The following is a 6,946-nucleotide window of genomic DNA, read 5'->3' on the forward strand; positions in this document are numbered from 1 at the left end:
CGTTTATTTCTCACAGTTCTGGAGGCTGGAAGGTCAAGATCAGAGTATCAGCATGGTCAGGTTCTGATGAGAGCTCTCTTCCTGGCTTACAGATGGCCACCTTCTCACTGTGCCTACATGGTCTTTCTTCCATACATGTGCATGGGGAGAGAGAGAGAGAGAGAAAGAGAGACAGAGAGAGAGAGAAGTCTGGTATCTCTTCTTCTAATAAGGCCACTAATCTTATTGGATTAGGCCGCTATCCTATAACCTCATTTAACTTTCATTACTTCCATAAAAGCCCTGTCTCCAAATACAGTCACATTGGGGGTTAGGGTTTTTTCTTTGTTTTGCTTTTTTTATTTTTGTTTTTTGTTTTTTTTTGCTTTTTTGTGTGTGTTTTTTTGAGATGGAGTTTTGTTCTTGTTGCCCAGACTGGAGTGCAATGGCATGATCTCAGTTCACTGCAACCTCTGCCTCCTAGGTTCAAGAGATTCTCTTGCCTCAGCCTCCCAAGTAGCTGGGATTACAGGTGTGTGCCAACACGCCCAGCTAATTTTTTGTATTTTTAGTACAGATGGGGTTTCCCCATGTTGGCCAGGTTGGTCTCGAACTCCTGATCTCAGATGATCCACCACCTCCATCTCCCAAAGTGCTGGGATTACAGGTGTGAGCCACCGCGCCCAGCCAGGGGGTTAGGGTTTTAACTTACAGATGTTGAGGGGACTCAACCCAGTTCCTAGCAGTGGTTATGGCTACCTGGGGCCCCTGGCATATACTGCTCCAGCAATACCCTCCCAGCTGGACTGACCATAGCACTAAGGAAGAGTGATGGCTAATCCCTCAGGAGGCATGTGCTGATGATGCTGAGACAGAGACAATACCACAATCCCAGATGGACACCCCCGGCCTCCTGGGATGGGTTGACAGGCCAAAGCCTACTGGAGCTGACCATCATGTGTCCAGTGTCAGGGTCCACATGCAAAGTGGCCTTCACTGAGGGCAAGGACGGACAAGACTCCAGTTGACAGCACCATTAGAAGTGCTGGATGGGCCCTAGCAAGGCTTCACTCAGAATGTCAAGTTGCTGGCACTGCTTACGAGAGGAGCAGGGTGAGAGGGCCATGAACCATGGGCAGTGGCAGAAGTCGAGGAAAGCCTTGGCATCTCCAGTCACGTTCACAGATGACAGGTAGGTAAAGGTGGTGACAGAAAAGACTTCCAGCCCCTTCAAAACAGCCCCGCAGGAGTGGCACCTCCTCAGGCATTTCCTAATAGGAGAAGTGGGTGATGAGGGCAGGAGAAGCAGTGCCTCCTACAGGGCAGCTCCAGCCTGCGTGCTCCTGCCCACGCCGGGTCCTTGGTGCCACTGCTAGAACGTGCAGGGCTACCAGTGCCAGACACTTTGGGTTGAGCCAAAAGAGCCCCCTCCCTTGCATCTGAAGACCCTTCAGCTGCCCACAGTAGGAGCCACGGAGGCCAGAGAGAAAGGAAAGGACATAGCACAGTTAGATTTTCCTGTGAGCAAAGGGCTCCACAGAAAAGCTGAGGAAGCCAAAGGACGGCATCATCAACATTGTCATCCTTCTTCTCCTCATCATCTTCTTGACCTAACAGTCAAGAGCAGGGACTCTTGATTGTGTGAGCTGGAGTGTCTGCTTGGACACTCTAGCTGTATATAGCTGTATGACCTGTAGAATGGACACTACTCTGCTTCTGTTTCCCCATCTATAAGATGGAGCTAATAATAGAACTTAATTCATACGCTAGTTGTAAGGGCTAGATGAGTTAACACGGTTAGTGGTTAATACAGGTAAAGCATGGCAGGAGCACTCAGTGAGTGCTTGTTATTATTGTAGTTCTTACCATGGACAAAGCTACCATGTATTTAGGACATATTGTGCATGAGGCACAATCCTGAGGACTGTGCAACAAGCATCTTAATTTTTCTGTCTCTATATAGAAGTCTACATAGATATTTCTATCTGTATATAGAGTGAGATCTATAAAGATGTGTGTGTGTGCATGTGTGTGTGTGTGTGTGTGTGTGTGTGTGAATGGTACTTAGAGATATTAAGATTGCCCAAAGTCACTGAAATACCACAGTAGGGCTTCAAGCCCACATCTCTCTGACTCTCAAGCAGAAATTCTTCAACACAATGCAGAAGAACATGTTACTCTCCTTTGTGGCTTAGACAGTAGTCAGTGTTCCAGAACATGGGTAGGTTTGTCCCCTACTCATGGTCTCTAGTGCTCAGATGTGCAAGGACATGTGGCTTCTGCAGGAGTGGGAGGGCCCAGCCACTGCAGAGCTTTTTTCTTCTTTAGAGGCCAGCCCATGTAGAAATAATAGGTATCACGCAGCCATGCTGATGCACACTGCAGCCATGCTCGGGGGAGAAAATTCCTGCAGGCCTTGGCACATCATAGTCACAGAGGAGCAAAGTGGCTAGCAAACATTCAAGACCCCTCCTTTGTCCTTGAACTTCCAGTATCTGCAACTCTCCTGTACAAGGGACTCTGCTCTTAGGCTTGTATTCTAAGTACCTGGAATATAATACAAAATTCAGGAAGCTAGGACAGGAGCGATAACCTGGGGACGACACAGGCTAGAAGGTTGTTGAGTTTGAGCAGGCTTAGTGCTTTCACAAATAACCCCCCACCCACCCCAGCCGCCGGCCTCAGTGGCTTAATACAGCAAAGGTCTTTTTCTTGCTCACATCACAGACCACACGGAATCAGCAGAAAGGGGGGATGAGGAAGAGTTGTTCTGCTCCATGCAGTCCTCCAGGGGCCCAGGCACACTGCATTTAGTTGCTCCTCTATCTCCTAGATGCCTTGGAGTCCTGGAGGCTTTGGAACTCTATGCTGGATCTTCTGCATCTGGCTGGCCAACAAGGCAAGAATGAGCCACCGTGGAATGCACAGAGGAGGTGTTTAGGTTGCCAGGCCTGGAAATGACACACATCACTGCCATCCACCTTCCACTTGCCAAAACTCTCACAGAACTGCAAGGACAGAAATGTAATTAAGCTGTGTGTCCTAGGGGTGTGGGAGAATGGAAACTGATAAAATGCTAAGATTCTCTGCTACCCATTTCTTTGAGTATTTGCTGGGCATGTGTAACTTAAAACATGGCAGGGATTAATTTCTCCAACCTGGATTCCCCTTGGCACAGTCCAAATTTCCCACCACCTTGGAGTTCTGACACAAACGAAACAAAAGGAGGCAAATCTTTCAATGTTCTGTTCGGTCCCTCTGCATCTTGTCGAGTTCAGAAATACAAACTCCCTGGGGGAGCCTCTATTATTTTGAGAATGGCCCAGCTGTGTGTTTCAATTATACACCAAAGGAATTTGGATGTGTGGGTGCAGCCACACTAAGAAACTCTGCAAAGCAGGGCTCACCTAGAGGACACTGCTGCCACTTACATACCCTCCCCTCTCCATACATGCGTCTGGAGGTCCTGGGACAAAGCTTACCCAGGTAAGCATGAACTCTCTATGGAGCCACCTCCCTCACCTGAGGTTTCTGGAGCCCACAGGAGATGGGCAACCTCCAAAGTACTGCCATTCTCCTGTGGCAAGTGCAGGAGCCAGGAGGACTGCAGTGCATCTGCTATTAATCCTGTGATTCTGCAAGTATTTATTGAACAACAGTTGTGTGCCAGGTACATGAATAGGCAGCAGGATCTAAACAAGTAAATAAACAACAACAAAAAAAACAATTAGAAGAAAGCTTTTGCCTAAGTAGAATTTATGGTCGAGGGGGAACGATGTAACCAGAAAATAAGAAAATACAATTTAATGTGGTATCTGCTGAGATAGGGGAGGTAGAAAATGCTTCCAGAGCTCAGAAGGGGCATCTGAGCCAGGTTTTGGGAGCCAGGGAAGGCTTTGCACCTTGAGCCATGCCTCAGCAGAGACCTGTAGGATGAGACGATGCTACTCACCCAGATGAAGAGGGCTAAAGATGTCTGATCAGAAAGTGAGAAGAGCATGAGAGCAACAGCCTAAAGAGAGAAACACCAAGTCATTCGGAGAGGCTGGAGAATGGAGTTTGAAAGAAAAAAGGAGCAAAAGAAGCCTAGCAGAGAAGTATTGAATCCTGTAATGTCTCTTTAAGACATTTGGACATTATCCAAAGGGAAAGTGGACAGGTCCTGAAGAATTTAAAGGACAGGCTGGTGTAGAAAATTCACTCTCTGGCTGGCATTTGACAGGTCAAGGTCAGGGTGTGAGGCTGCAGTTGAGCAGAATGATGAGAAGATAGGCCCAGAGGAAGATGCAATAGGTATTGGTGGCGGGGGAGGGGTCCTTCCATGCCCAAAGTCCGCATTCCAGCAGGCCTACCCATGAGGGCCCCCCAGGCTGCTACAGCAACAGCAACAGCAGTGACAGGTTAGATTGGGGCTGGGGTTCTGGCCTCATGTGCCCAGAGACCATGCACTTCTACAGCTGGCACATCTGGTGCAACTAGGAGCTCTGCCTGTGTGAGTGTGTCTCAGGAAGCTAGGGTGCTCTCCTCTCTATGCGACCCTGCAAGCAGCAGCACTTCCCTCGGGAGACATGGCCACATTCTGAGCATCAAACAGCCTCAGTATTTCATCTTGCAAGACTGCCCAAGCCTCCCTGTAGGGACTCTTGCCAGCCCTGCATACCGTAGCCACTGCCAGATTAGCACAGTCTTGTGGGTGCAGGGTGAGAAAAGGGATAACATGGTGTAGGGTGGAAACGTGGCCCCTGCCCAGTGAGCTTTGGGATGAGGTGCTGGTTAGAGCAGGTAGAGCTGTAGACAGCAGCCTGCCAGGAGAGGACTGGCAGAGACCTGGGGCCTCTGTAGCAGCATTTCATACACTCCCCTGGGCTTCCTACCCTTAGACTCAGGAATGGGTCAGAGGTGCTCCAAAGGGACTTCAGGTAGACTTTGGCAATGTCCTTAAGCAGGTGGCATAGGCAGCAGCCAAGGGCCAATTCAGCTGCTCCACCAGGTGGGTCTGCTTCTTGGAAGGTCACTTACCATTCAGGTGAGTTAGCCCAGCATAGGGATTTCGAGATGGAGTCTTTGAATCTCAAGACCCACTGGCATTTCTTTGGCTGTATCTTGCTGCTGCCTTTGATTCCAGTTTGTCTCTTTCCTCTCAAGGGAGACATTCCTAATGTTCTTTTTCTTCCTCCTCAGCTAACTCCTATCAAATGAGTTCGTCTACCCTCCCTGAAGCCTCCCTGTTGCCGGGCAGTTCAGGTGATGAAAGTTTCTCTTGGTGGGTGTCCCTTTTCTCAGGGGAGGGTGCAGACTCCTGTCCTGATCCTGTCCTTTCCTCTGGCACAAGAGTCACCCTAGATAATAACTTCTCATTCACAAATGAAATGACGATGATTAAATTATGAAATGTTTTCATTGATCAAATTTCTCATTTTCTAAACATATTATAACTGAATTTTTATTTGATCTTCCTTCCATAGTCATTTCTGAAAATTATTTCTTATTCCATTTATTACAGGTTTTTATAATTTTTTCATTCTATCATATCCCAGTCAGAAAATGTGGCTTGTGCCATTTGTACTCTTTGGAACATAATGAGATTTTCTTTGCAGCATACGATATCATCATCGGCTTTTGAATCCTTGATTTATCTATGAGTCAGGTGAAATACATCTTAGAACAGTTTCCAGGAAGCATAAGAAAGCGGCATACTTTCTACACCATTGCGTTTCCCTAAGTGTTTTTGTTGGTTTGTTTGTTTGTTTTTATGACTTCACACATCAATAACAATTTAGCTGAACACAGAATTCTAGGGTCATGACCTTGCTCATTTAAGCTTCTGGAGATGGTGGTTCTGGGTTGGAGCAAAATCTAAGGCAAAGGGATGTTGCTTGCTTTGTAGGTACCCTGTTCTGTTGAGATGCACGCAGGATAGTTTTTTTTTAACTCCTCTAAATCACGCCGTAATTTCTTCCGCCTAGGGCTCCCAGCGCTCTGAGAGCGCCGGAGCACCTCAGAGGAAGTGAGACACCACGTGGAGGGATGAGGGCGGTGCCGCTGCAAGCTCTGGCTTCTGGGAAGTTCCCCAAAGCGCATAGAGGGCAGCAAGCTTTCCGCAGTAATTTCCCAAGCTACACTAAATATTATCAACAAGCACAATAACTCAGCCGTGTGCTCTGCGCTCTCATTTCCCTTCCATGAGCAGAGGCTTATTATAAATCAGTAGGATTTCTACAGCAAGGGCAAAAGTTGCATGTGTGGAATTGAGGAAATAAGAAGTTGAAACCTGAGAAGAATTTTTTAGCCATGTGATATCTTCTCCTCCAGGCTCTGTGTCTCAATGACAGAGTGTTCTCATCGATGCTCAACTTTCTTTGAGTTTTCTCTCTGTCCTTGCCTGAATCCAGAAAGTTTGGAGCCCTGTAACAAAATTGCTTAATTCCTTAAGCCACTCCCCCAACCACAGATAAGTCTGTACTAAAAGGCCACATGACTATACTTCAGAACCTAGACAGTGTACTCCAGGAAGAGGATCAGAAGAGGAGAAGATGGCACAGAGGTTGGTGGAGGGCTCAGAGAATCCCTGAACATGTTCAGGGGAGAAAGAGCAAGCAGGACTTGCTCAGTTTCCAGAAACAGCTCCACAGGACAGCCTCACAGGGAAATGGGCTATGCATTGCCCAGCTCCAGTGGTGCCCTTCCCACCCATGTTTCCATGAATCCTCTGCAGTGCACACCTTGAGAACATGGATGGTGGCCCCGCCTAGAGGAAGCCCCCATGCCCAGGCTGGTGAGTTAAGAGCAGATCCAGGCTGGGCGCCATGGCTCATAGCTGTAATCCCAGCACTTTGGGAGGCCAAGGCAGGCGGATCACCTGAGGTCAGGAGTTCAAGACCAGCCTGGCCAACATAGTGAAACTCTGTCTCTACTAAAATACAAAAAAAAATAGCCAGGCGTGGTGGCAGGCACCTGTAATCCCAGC

At 47.9% G+C, this 6,946-nt stretch overlaps 1 long non-coding RNA gene across 1 annotated transcript; it reads right to left on the minus strand.

Annotated features, from left to right (window-relative positions):
* Positions 1-212: 212 nt before the first annotated feature.
* On the minus strand, positions 213-6,408 carry LOC134759177 (uncharacterized). The gene is made up of 3 exons (XR_010135112.1): positions 4,999-6,408; positions 3,502-3,671; positions 213-2,987 (listed from the first exon to the last, which is right to left on the minus strand). It is a non-coding gene; the product is annotated as an uncharacterized lncRNA (long non-coding RNA).
* Positions 6,409-6,946: the final 538 nt, after the last annotated feature.

This window comes from Gorilla gorilla, chromosome 8 (assembly GCF_029281585.2).
Source record: "Gorilla gorilla gorilla isolate KB3781 chromosome 8, NHGRI_mGorGor1-v2.1_pri, whole genome shotgun sequence".
Classification (NCBI taxonomy): domain Eukaryota; kingdom Metazoa; phylum Chordata; class Mammalia; order Primates; family Hominidae; genus Gorilla; species Gorilla gorilla.